Source organism: Lepus europaeus, chromosome 15 (assembly GCF_033115175.1).
Source record: "Lepus europaeus isolate LE1 chromosome 15, mLepTim1.pri, whole genome shotgun sequence".
Taxonomy (NCBI): domain Eukaryota; kingdom Metazoa; phylum Chordata; class Mammalia; order Lagomorpha; family Leporidae; genus Lepus; species Lepus europaeus.
Window position 1 is genome coordinate 49,894,523 of NC_084841.1, and position 12,867 is coordinate 49,907,389.

General features: G+C 39.0%; 1 protein-coding gene across 1 annotated transcript in view; it reads left to right on the forward strand.

The window, feature by feature from the left end:
• IPO11 (importin 11) overlaps positions 1 to 12,867 on the forward strand; it is a 220,202-nt gene that overhangs the window by 170,122 nt on the left and 37,213 nt on the right. The gene's annotated exons all lie outside the window — the stretch shown is intronic.

The window sequence follows — 12,867 nt, forward strand, 5'->3', positions numbered from 1 at the left end:
TACAAAGTTCACTGTTTATGGAAGGAACGTTAAGACTGGAGGCAGGATTAACTGGGTAGCAATCCTAAACACTATTCCTGGGGAGAGATGCTACAGGCCTGGTGTGGGGTAGTTGCAAGAAAAGATGGTGGATGCATAAAGGACTATTTTGGAAGTAAAATGAGCTGCTTTGGAGATTGGTTGAGGGGTGGCAGGTAAGGGAGGGTCAAAGGTGGCTTTTCGCTGCATTCATTCGCCTCACCAAACAAAAGGAGTGGAGATATGAGTCTGTAATATAATATGTTACATTTTAGATGGATTGAACTTGAGGGTCATACTAGTTTTCCAGGTGGAAGTGTTTAAAGCAAGCAGAGGCCGGTGCCATGGTTTAACAGGCTAATCCTCCGCCTTGCGGCGCTGGCACACCAGGTTCTAGTCCCGGTTGGGGCGCCGGATTCTATCCGGGTTGCCCCTCTTCCAGGCCAGCTCTCTGCTATGGCCCGGGAAGGCAGTGGAGGATGGCCCAAGTCCTTGGGCCCTGCACCCGCATGGGAGGCCAGGAGAAGCACCTGGCTCCTGGCTTCGGATCAGCGCGGTGTGCCAGCCTGGAGGGTGAACCAACGGGAAAAGGAAGACCTCTTTCTCTCTCTCTCTCTCTCTCTCTCTCACACTATCCACTCTGCCTGTCAAAAAAAAAAAAAAAAAAAAAAAAAAAAAAAGCAAGCAGAAGTTCAGGGGAGAGGACTGTTTGGTAAAGGCCAGTAATTATTAACCTTCTGTTCATCCAGGCACTGGAAATATGTGATGCACTTTACCGTAATGACAGTCACTTGGGCCATGATTTTGGGGAACAGGGAGTGGAGAATAAGACCTTGCAGAAGTTGAATGAGATCTCTGGTAGTTAGTGGCCTTGATTGGGAATCTTTACTATAGATGGCAATTCTCAGAAGCATATACTATTTTTCTGTGTTAGCATAAATTTATACTTATGTGGTGTTCTGCAGGATGTTAGGCAAATGGTCAATGTCCATGCTCAGTGATTGGTTAATAGTGAACCAAATCACAAATAAGTACTCTTAATCATTACATCTTTCATGTTCGTGCCAATCCTTTCTCTTCCCTGAAATTTGTAGTTTTTTATTATTAAAAGTTAATATGAGCCATTTCATTAGCATGAAGCAATCTGGAAGTGTTTAACCAAATGATAATTTGGGTTTACATTCTGAAATGAAAGTAATTATGAGAAGGTGCTATGTTGCTCATTATGCAAGGGGACTTTACAGAATTTGTGGAGAATTTGTGTTATTTTTAAATTCCATTTCCCCCCAAACTTTCTGAAGCCCCCACAAAGCTGAAGACAGTGTTTCTGAAACTCAGAATCAACTGGAAGCCTCGTGAAAATGTTTTGCTGCACCCTCACTTCCCCCAACACTCTTCCAATCCCTCCTAGAGTTCGTGATTCAGTGAGTGTGGACAGGTGCCTGTGATTTTTCAGCTTAAGTTTATTGCTCCTGGTGCTGTGGGATCCACATATTGAGAACCACTGCATTAATATACTTGGGGGAAAAAGAGAAAGGAGCTGAGGATGAGGAGTGAGTGGTTTTGAGATGTAATAGGAATTGCGAGAGTAATTAAAGCTCTGCCACCCCGAGGAGTTTTCAAATGATTCTCCACTTCCCCTACCCAGCTTACAGCTTTTTCCTTGATTGCCATTTTATATATTTTGTATCTGTTTTTCCTTAGGCTGTTTCTTTCATGCTGGAGAAGGTATGAGGTCTTTTTCACTTTGAAATACATTTTAAATATTTATTTTTTTGTTGTAGCTTCCCAACCTCTACAGCTCTGCTGAAGTTCTTAATTTAATTAGTAAAAGTACGTGTTTATTAGGACAGAAATTCAAATTATGTGGAAATATATAAAGATCTCCCTCCCTGCAACCCTCTTTCCTTACCACCTAAGTCATATCCTCTTAAATATGTTCAGGAGCAATATAACTAGCTATCTGGAGTTTAGAAAAACCCATGTAACAAAGATTTAGTTTGATCTTAATAGAAAATTCCCAAATTCAGAGATGGCAATTCAGAATTTTTTTTTATTTTTATAATTTCTAATTGATTTACATTCAATATGATTAATTAATGTTAATTATATTAGTATAATGGATTTTTAGTTGTATTTTCTGTATTATGTTATTTCACATTTAGAGCAACTCTATGAATAGTTTTAAAACCAAATAATATTCTCAATTACTATAGTGAAAGAAGCTTACCCTTCCTAAGGTTTATGTATTTCACTACCATTTGTTACAGATTATCGTCACTACTGTTTATTCAAGATTCTTTATTAGGGCATTCAAAGAATGGACAGGCTCTAATTTAAAGTGATTCTGTTTTAAGTGGATAGTTTAGTTATAGAATCCATTTTTTCCTTTTGAATATTATTTTTTGTTTTTTAAAGATTTGTTTGAAAGAGATGCACAGAGAGAAGGAGAGGCAGAGAGAGAGAGGTCTTCCATCCGCTGATTCACTCCCCACTTGACAGCAATGGCTGAAGCTGTGCCGATCTGAAGCCAGGAGCCAGAAGTTTCTTCTGGGTATCCCATGCAGGTGCAGGGGCCAAAGGACCTGGGCCATCTTCTACTGCTTTTCCAGGCCATTAGCAGAGAGCTGGATCAGAAGTGGGGCAGCTGGAACTTGAACCAGCACTCATATGGGATGCCAGCACTGCAGGCGGTGGCTTTACCCGCTATGCCACAGCACCGGCCCCCCTTTGAATATTCTTAATGGTGATTAATGTTCTAAGGTATACCAAAGGTCTTTTTTGCCTCATAACAAATGACAGGTGTAGAATTCAACTATCATTTATTTATAACACTATAAATTAAAACCCATATAACTTTTAAATACATTTATAATTCCATTGTGGAATTTCAAAACTATAGCTCTCACTTGTGGGGTAACTGAAAACTTATTCCCAAACCTTTCCTCTAAGTGGAGTAGGGACATTTAGTGTCAGGTTGTTGCTGAGTACTTCAGAGGTGTGGGACAGAGAAGCAACAGGAGTGACTGGGAAATGGAAGGCCACATGTGATAGAGGCAGAGTAAGACTGAGGTATCCAGGTCTTCTGGAAGGCTGAGTAGTGAGAGAGGTCAAGGCAGGTAGACACTGTGGGAGAGTGAGAAAACAGTGGGGAAAGAGGATCTGCCAGTGCCTCTTTGTTTTCCCTCAGCATTTTACTCTCTGCTCAGTCCTAGACTTCTCATACAAAAGGTTACTTTGTTCATTCACTTTGCCTTGTGGCCATCTCTCTCTTTTGAGTCAGCAATTATTAGGCAGATTTTCTTCTCTTCATTTTATTGTCCATTATATTTTAAGAACCCTCCAAGTACTAGTGGAAGTTAATTGGATCAAACCTATGCCAATTTTAGTGCATGACAAACATTTGCTCTTAGGCTACAGACAATGTTTTTAAAACATACAGAAGTAGACACATCTGTGTAACCAACCCCTAGGGCAAGAAACAGAATTCAGACATAACGTGTGGGCATTTGTTGACCTTATGAATTACGTAAACACTCGAGTGTCTCAAGCTTTGAGGTAGAAGAGGACCAGCATGTATTCCTCAGGACCTTTTTACTGTTATCTTAGCCAGCCACAGATAGCAATAAAATCTATCAAATGTTTTTGTCTTTAGGTGGCACAGATAAACCAGGCTGGGGGAGCCTGAGGAATCTTTTACAAGCTTCTGTAGAACAGCTTTAATACTGGGTCTTTCTACCAGTATGATCCCACATGTGCTTTCCGATGGCCTATTGATCCTTTTCCATCCATGTTATAAGTTTAATGCAGGTATTTGTAAGTAACGAAATTATATTTTAGATTTATTTTTCCTCTTTGTTTCATGTTATAATTTTACTCACATATTTCTTACAAATTATTGTTACCAGTGTCTTCATCATTCCCCAGTTCCCCTTTTGATCATGTTGTACTATTTTCATGAGCACGTTGTCTTCCTTTTGATCTAAGCTGTATGACATACAAGTTTCCCCCAGGAATTTAATCCCAGGCTCCAAGTACCTTTTCATATAACTTTAATAGCATTTGCACAATTGGCTTTTTTGTTTGTTCTGAAGTTTTATCAGCTACTATATTTGAATTGTTTTCAAAAATTTCCAACTGCAATCTTGAGGCCAAGATTGTACCAGCTCCCAACTCCACAATTACCAGATCTCTGTGAAATTTTTTTGTCGGTCAAGTGACTATTCTGAGCACCCAAAACAAAAAAAGGTTTTTTCCAGCCGGATGTGTTTTCCCAGTTCTGTGCCGATCATTGATGCTATCCTTTTCATGGAACCTAGTGTGTGTTCATCAGGCAGTGTTTCCTATAGCATCCACGGTCTTTCTCTTGAAGAGCATGGCAGGTAGCACGTTCTACTCGTGTCATGACATGTAGGTCATTTCAGTTGTTTGTTATAGTATAGTAATGGCTTTGGTTGGGTTGGGGACTCTGTGTGTGTGTGCGCTCCAAAAGGTAATTGGAAGAATGTTTTATTATGTGGCAACCTCTGTAAGGATCATTGTTAAATGAGATAAAAGAGCAAAGCTATCATTTTAAGACAGTGAATTTCCACTATGAATCTTTAGCCTATTTCCTTACCAGTGTTTGTCAGGGGAATTAGATGCTTTTCTGTGCAGAGAATTACTGTGTAAAATGATGTATGTTTCCATTGAGTGACAAAGGTATTTGCAGCAGAGGTCCTGGAAAATATCTAAAAGGGGGAAAAAACCCTAATTTTGGTGTAAGTATCACTACTTTTTATATCTCCGGTACTGTAGAAATTCTGGACTAGGACTAGCAAATGAAGACTTTCTTCCCTTAATTCTCTTTTAAAAAATATTGCTCTTTTCTTGATCCTATTATACAATATAAGCAAAAATATATAGTTAAGAGAATATATTCAGTTGTGGCTTTTTGCACCTAAAAATTATTTCCTTAAATTACCTTTATTCATCTCCTATATTTAAGATATAATAATGGTATAATTATTGTATGATCTTAGATAAATTCCTTAAAAAACTTTTTTAAATTTAGGTTAATTCAAAAGCGATCAATTAGTGATATTGTTCTTTCTTTGGCCTAGTAGTATGAAAGCTGTTGCATAGTCAATTTTAGCTTATAAAACTATTCTGAAAGGTTAATTGAAAAAAATTTTTTGTGTTCCTGCCTGTTTTCTTCCCAGGACCATGGGGACCAAGATGTAATGTAGGTATTCAAAGCCATCACCATACAGAGGGAAAATTTAAGGCACTTACTGTGTGATGATGGCCAGTTAGGTAAAAATGAAAGTGTAAAATACTCACTAGCAAAATCTTAATAAAAACTAACCAAACAGAAAGACTGGACCTGTTCACATTCAATGTAATGTTTATTATGTAAGGTAAACACATAATATTAGAATTTTGCATTTTTTTGTGCCTTCGAAGACTGAAAATTTTTCTTTGTCTTTCTAAGGGCATTAATCTTCTAAAGAAATAAAAGAATAAAAGTAAAACCAACAAGAAAGAAATATTAGTATAAAAATATAAAAATAAAACTAATGAAAATAAATATTAGTAATCGAAACATTCTGTTCCTTTTTACTAATCACATTTTCACTTTTAGCTTACATATTCATTTGATATACATATTGCCATCTACACAGGTTGCAGAGGTACTACAATAAGAACACAGGTCTTTTTAAACAATTGTTTATTTTGTTTGAGTAGAGTTACTAGCTCTTTTTATCTGAAGGTTCTACAACCACGAATAGAAAATATTTGGGGAAGAAGTTTTAAGTGGTTTTTGAAAACAGATGAATACTAGTTCCAGTCGGGGCGCCGGATTCTGTCCCGGTTGCTCCTCTTCCTGTCCAGCTCTCTGCTGTGGCCCAGGAGTGCAGTGGAGGATGGCCCAAGTCCTTGGGCCCTGCACCCGCATGGGAGACCAGGAGAAGCACCTGGCTCCTGGCTTCGCCTCAGTGCGGTGCACTGGCTGCAGTGCGCCGGCCGCAGCTGCCATTGGGGGGTGAACCAACAGAAAAGGAAGACCTTTCTCTCTCTCTCTCTCTCTCTCTCTCACTCGCACTCTCACTCTCACTCTCTCACTGTCCACTCTGCCTGTCAAAAAAAAATAAATAAATAAAAAACCAAACACAGATGAATAAACACGAGTAAGGTTGATCTGTTCATTTCTTTACTACATGGTTTTCTTTTTTAATAGTTTTTTTTTTTTTTTTAAGATTTATTTATTTGAAAGTGAGAGTTACACAGAGAGAGGAGAGGCAGAGAAAGAGAGAGAGAGAGGTCTTCTATCCAGTGGTTCACTCCCCAATTGGCTATAACAGCAGGAGCTGCACCGATCCGAAGCCAGGATCCAGGAGCTTCTTCCAGATCTCCCATGTGGGTGCAGGGGCCCAAGGATTTGGGCCATCTTCTACTGCTTTCCCAGGCCATAGCAGAGAGCTAGATCGGAAGAGGAACAGCTGGGACTGGAACCAGTGCCCATATAGGATGCTGGCCCTGCAGGCTGAGGTTTTATCCAGCTGCGCCACAGCGCCGGCCCCACTGCATGGTTTTTCAAAGGAAGGCAGTTACTTTCTGTTAGTTTTCTGCAATGCATGTGCTCTATATCAATTCAGTGTTATATAGCCAGAAAATGCTTTCAAAGATGTGCCAAAGGGAAATGCCAAAGACAAAATTTAAGAAGTACAGTTTTCATGTGAATTTGACTGAAAAAAGTTAACTGAAAACTTTATGAAATTGGTTAAGTGATGTTTATTTGCTAAGTACAGGGTTTTTTGGGAAAGATTTATTTATCTATTTGAAAGACAAAATGAGGAGGGGAAGAGGTATCTTCTCTTTGTGGGCCCACTTCCCAAATGGCCACAACTGGCCTTATCAAGCCGAAGCTGATTCTAGAACTCCGTCCAGATCTTTCTTGCAGATGCTGGGGCCCAAGCACTGCAGCCATCTTCTGCTCCTGCTCTCTCAGGCACATTAGCAGGGAGCTGGATTGGACGTGGGGCAGCTGGAACTCAAACTGGCACTCAAATGGGATGCCAGCGTCACAGGCAGCAGCTTAACCCGCTGTGCCAAAATGCTGGCCCCATAAATACAATTTTTACACCTTCACCTATTTATTTAATGCTTGTATATGGGTAACATCAATTATCACGTGATAGTCATCCCTAGGGATGAGAGGCCTGATTCCAAGTTCAAATTTCTGATTCCAAATCTGCAGATGCTCAAGTTCCTTACATAAAATGGCATAGTATTTTCACATAACCTGTAAATATCTGCTTACACACATTAATTCATCTCTAGATTATTCATGAAATATTACAAGTATTATAACAATTTATTATACAATTTATAAGTATAGATATTACAGTGTGTAAATGTCATAAATACTGTATCATGTAGGGAATGATAAGAGAAACGTTTGTACATATTCAATATAGAAAGTTTTTTTTTTCCCCAAATATTATCTATTGGTGGCTGTAGGATCCTCAGATACAGAGCTAAAAACTCTACTTAAAGAATATAGCAAATAAATTTTTAAAACGACCTGTATTCTTTTTGTAGTACATTTGTAACGTGTCTGTGGGAATAACATATCAAATGAATATATAAAGTAAAAGTGAAAGTGATGAGTAAAAAAGAACAAAATGTTTAGATTACTAACACTTCTTTCTTTTTGGTTTTACTTTTATCCTGTCTTTTATTATCCTTTATGTTAAATTTGCCTTGCATTTTCTAAAATGAATGTTTCAGAAATAGATTTCCAACACAGCACCTTTTACTCTGTTTTCTGGCTCCAATATAAAGTAGTCAGTTGGAGTATCTGTTATCTGTAACTGAACTATCCATATTTATAATTTTAAAAAAGAAGTAAAAATAACATTATAAAAAAATGAAACCAGGGAGGACAGTTTTCTTTGGATCATCAATTCCCTTTATTATTTATTAAGTGTTGGCCTTAAACATAATGTTATCCTATGGAATATAAAAAATAAAAGCAACGCAGGTTCTGTTCATCAAGTTACTTATAATCGTGAGGACAGCAGCCATGAAAATTAAAGGACATTAGGAGAAAGTAATGAGCTGCATACCACATAAATAGGGCACAGGTTTTATACTACTGAAAGTTCCAAGGACAGAGTGCTACTTTATGTGGGTTAGAGAGTGGTCACATGAGGAAGCTTCATGAGGTGTTATTTAAGGTAAATAGAAAAGGAAGTGTGGATTAAGGAAGAAAGAACGTTCTGAAGATGAGGAAGGGAGTAAGCAGATATGCTGGACCCTGGGTCGGTCTGTTTTGGAGCTGATGGTAGAACTGCTGTAATCCCGTGGAAGGAAGAGTAATGTACTGTAACTTGGGAAAGGTGATTTTGGTAGAGCCTGCAGAAGTTCTTAGCAGCCCTTGAAAGGTTTTTAAGAAGCCCAAATGACATTTCATTAATAGCAAGCACCAATTGGTCTCCTTGAAGCTCTCAGTAACAAATACATGAATAGAATCAGTAGAGTCCATTTAGTTAGCATTGTGCTATGAAAACTTTATATAAACATTAGGATTCCTTTATTTCTTTTTTAAAAAATTTTATTTGTTATACAAGTTACATGTATTTCATATATACAGATTTAGGAGCATAGTGATGCTTCCCACGCACCAACGCTCTTCCTCTCTCTCTACCATTTCCATTCTTAATTTTTACGAAGATCTACTTTCAGTTCACTTAATGATCTAATGTTAACCCTACACTACGTAGAAAGTTCAACAAATAGTATGAAGAAAAAAGCACTCTTCCTCAACAGAAGAGACAAGGGCTGTACATTGAATCTCAAAAATGTTCATTTCACTCCAATACATTACATTTTAGGTATTCTATTTTTATACCAGATCAGGGAAAACATGAAATCTGTAGCAAGATTGATTCTTATATATGAAAGACAAGGATTGAGAGTGGTGTGTCAATAAAAAGTGAAGCGAAGGCTTACTGCTCACAACTTCATGTTGCTGAAGGTTGAAATAAGAATAATGTCAGTAAAAGAAATTTTTAAAAATGTTTTATTTATTTATTTGATAAGTAGAGTTACAGACAGTGAGAGAGAGAGAGGCAGAGAGAAAGGTCTTTCTTCCGTTGGTTCACTCCCCAAATGGCTGCAGTGGCTGGAGCTGCACCGAACCAAAGCCAGGAGCCAGGAGTTTCTTCCTGGACTCCCATGTGGGTACAGGGGCCCAAGGACTTGGGCCATCCTCCACTGCTATCCTAGGCCACAGCAGAGAGCTGGATTGGAAAAGAGGCAGCCAGGACTAGAACTGGCACCCATATGGTTTGTCAGTGCCGCAGGCAGAGGATTAACCTACTGCGCCATGGCTCCAGCCCCAAGAAATTGTTTTTAAAGTCTTCATGTAAAAATGTTATATTTTTTACTTTGGGGGAGAATGTTTTTAATAATACACTTACAATTTCTTCATGTTTATTTTCTTTAAATATCTATCCTGTATGCCAGGAAAATAGAAGACCTTTTTGGTCTTCTGTTTTATCTGTTCTTTGAGGGCACTTTCCCTGAGCTGCTCGCTGAGTGGTAGCTGAGGTGTATCCTTTGCTGAGCGCTTTTTGACCCTGAGAGCTCTGAGGATGATACCTGACTTTACTGACACCGAAACACGGGATGGCTATTCTCCTTTCACTCTTCTTCAGTGATTCTTCTCCCTCCCTAGGTCACCTCCTCCTTTCAAAACCAGCTTGCAGTTCTTTCTACTCAGAGTCTAGTCACTTTCTCCTCCCTGAACTTGGAGTCAATGATTCAATCCTTTTGCACTGGATGGACGCTCCAGGGAGAGCATGCTTTCCCTCTCTGATGGAGCTGCTTCTTAATTAGTGTGCATGCCACAGACTTGAACTTGGTCACGCTCAGGGTCCCAGATATCTGTTAGGAGAATCATAATCAGTAATTTGCGAATATACACAGTACTCAGTAATTCCATCAGTTCCTTGTGAAATTTCTTGTCTTCTTAGAGGGCATGGGGGCTTGATGCTTGGAAATGATATGATTAGAGAAGCAGCTGCTTGGGTAGCTTGTCGCTAAATAATAAGGAAATACAGGCCTGGTCAAGAGCCTGAAAGCTATGGTCAAGATGGTTTTTGTCCTTCTGCAGTAATTGAAATTGGTTGTTGATACCTGTATTAAGACTTTCAAATAAATAAATAAATCTTAAAAAAATAATAAAAGAAGGAGAAGGAACCTCAGACTCTGATTGCCTAACATGTTGTGATGGTTTCCTCTGAGTTGCTTTGATGAGGTGAAGAGAAATGGCTAATTTTCCCTCTGCATGTCCAGTGTTCATTCTACACATGAGAAATGAAAACTAAACAGAGGGATCACACAGTTCATGGCAGAAAGTTAGAGTGCAAAATTGTTAGCTTTCTGATTCTTTTTTCCAGGATGTTTCTCACTTAGCAAAAAAAAGTAAACTATATATATGCTTCTTTTGTTAGAGGTGTTTTTTGTTTTAGTTTTTATATAAAGGAAACACAGTGACATGTAAATAGATCCTCCTGCCATCAGCTGTTAGGCACAAGGGAGAGAGTATCAGAATGGTGTCTACTAGTTGCTGTCTTGCCCATCTGATGATTGATCTCTCCAGGTTGTTCACATTTGAATGTACAGACAGCAGGTTTTGACTTTACAGAGGGAAAACTTGACCCAAACTGTATGGACCTTGAGAACTACTTTACTGTGCACCTTAAAAATTAAGTGTGCACGTTAATGCAGTAATGATACTATAAGTTCCGTGGAAGCAGGAGTTCAGTTATTTTCAGTTAGTTTTAAATTGAAATATTATAATTTAGTATCCCGATGGGTAGTTGTGCACTTTTCCTTTGGTAAATTCATGTTTATCAAGGTATAGCTTCTATGTAACAAAATCTCTTTCAGTTGTATAGTTTTGACAGACATACATGGTTGAGTCCAGCACTGTGCTCAAAACAGAACATTCTTGTCGCCTGAACGTGTTTCCTTGCCCTTTTTTTGCCAGGCAACCACTAATAGATTAATTTTGCCTCTCCCAAAGGTCATATAATGGAGTCATACTATGTAGCCTTTGGAGTCTGTCTGCTTTTTCTCAGCATAATCCTCCTCCCTTTTTTTTCAAGATTTATTTATTTATTTGAAAGTCAGAGTTACACAGAGAGTTGAGAGGCAGAGAGAGGGAGGCAGGGAGGGAGGGAGAGAGAGAGAGAGAGAGAAAGAGGTCTTCCATCCGCTGGTTCACATTCCAATTGACCGCGATGGCCGGAGCTGCGCTGATCCGAAGCCAGGAGCTTCTGGGTCTCCCACATGGGTGCAGGGGCCCAAGAACTTGAGCCACCTTCTATTGCTACCCCAGGCCACAGCAGAGAGCTGGATCAGAAGAGGAGCAGCTGTGACACGAACCAGCGCCCATAGCATAATCCTTTTGAGATTTATCCACATTGCTGTATATGTTTGTTCCCTTTTATTGATGAATATATATTTTTCCACTAAGTGATCCACAGTGTATTGATACATTCACGTGATGGACATTGAGATTGTTTGCAATTTGAGGCTATTAAGATAAAGCTGGAGCCAGTGCTGTGGCATTCTTGGTAAAGCTGCCACCTGCAGTATCAACATCCCATACAGGCACCGATTCCAGTCCCAGCTGCTCCACTTCTGATCCAGCTCTCTGATGTGGCCTGGGAAAGCAGTGGAGGATGGCCCAGATCCTTCAGCCCCTGCACCTGAGTAGGAGATCAGGCAGAAGCTCTTGGCTCCTGGCTTCAGATTGACTCAGCTCCTGCCGTCGTGGCCATCTGGGGAGTGAACCAGCAGTTGGAAGACTTATCTCTCTCTCTGCCTCTGCTTTTCTATAGCTCTGTCTTTAAAATAGACAAATAAGTCTTAAAGAAAAAAAAAATGAATAAAGCTGCTGTAAAAACTCACATGCAGGTCTTAGAGTACTTGTTTTGGTCTTGGGTAAATATGTAAGAGTTGATTGCTTAGTTTTGTGGTGTGTGTTTATAAAAAACTGACAACCTATTTTCCAAAATGGATATGCCATTTTAGAAAAATACTGATTTATTGATTTGAAAAGTTGAGAGAGAGAGATACCTTCCATCAGCTGGTTTACTTCCCAAATATTCACAGCAGCTGGCTCTGGGCTAGAACAGTCAAGAACTCAAAATTCCATCTGGGTCTTGCTTGTGAGTGGCAGGGGCCCAAAGCACTTGGGCCATCGTCCGTTGCCTTCCTAGGTATGTTAGCCTGGAACCAGATTGAACACAGAACTGTGACTTGAACCCAGGGTCCTCTATGGGATGTGGGTGTCCCAACTGGTGATTTAATCACTGTGCCAAGCCCCCGCCTCCTCCATGTGTTAATTTTATTCTTTCCAGCAAAGTATGAGAAACCTTGTTTCTTATTCTTGCCAGGACTTGGTATCTTCAATCTTAATTTTACTTTTAATTAAAATGTTACTATGATTTCAGTTTACATTTCTCTAATGCCTAATGATATTGAACATTCTCTCAGGTGCTCATATACCGTCTATCTTTGGTGAAGTCTTTTTAAATTTTTGCCTATTTTAAAATGAAACTTTGTTTCAGAGTCTTTTGTATTGTAGATCCAAGTCCTTTACCAGATCACATATTTTACAAATATTTTCTCCCAGATTGTGATGTGTCTTTCCTTTTTCTTGATAGTGTTTTTGGAAGAACAGTGTTTCATAATTGTTAGCACTTCTGTATCTTTATTTTTTCAGTTATAAAATTAACACAAGGCTATTATAGTAAATTATATTAAAATTAAAATATTGATCCAATCTGC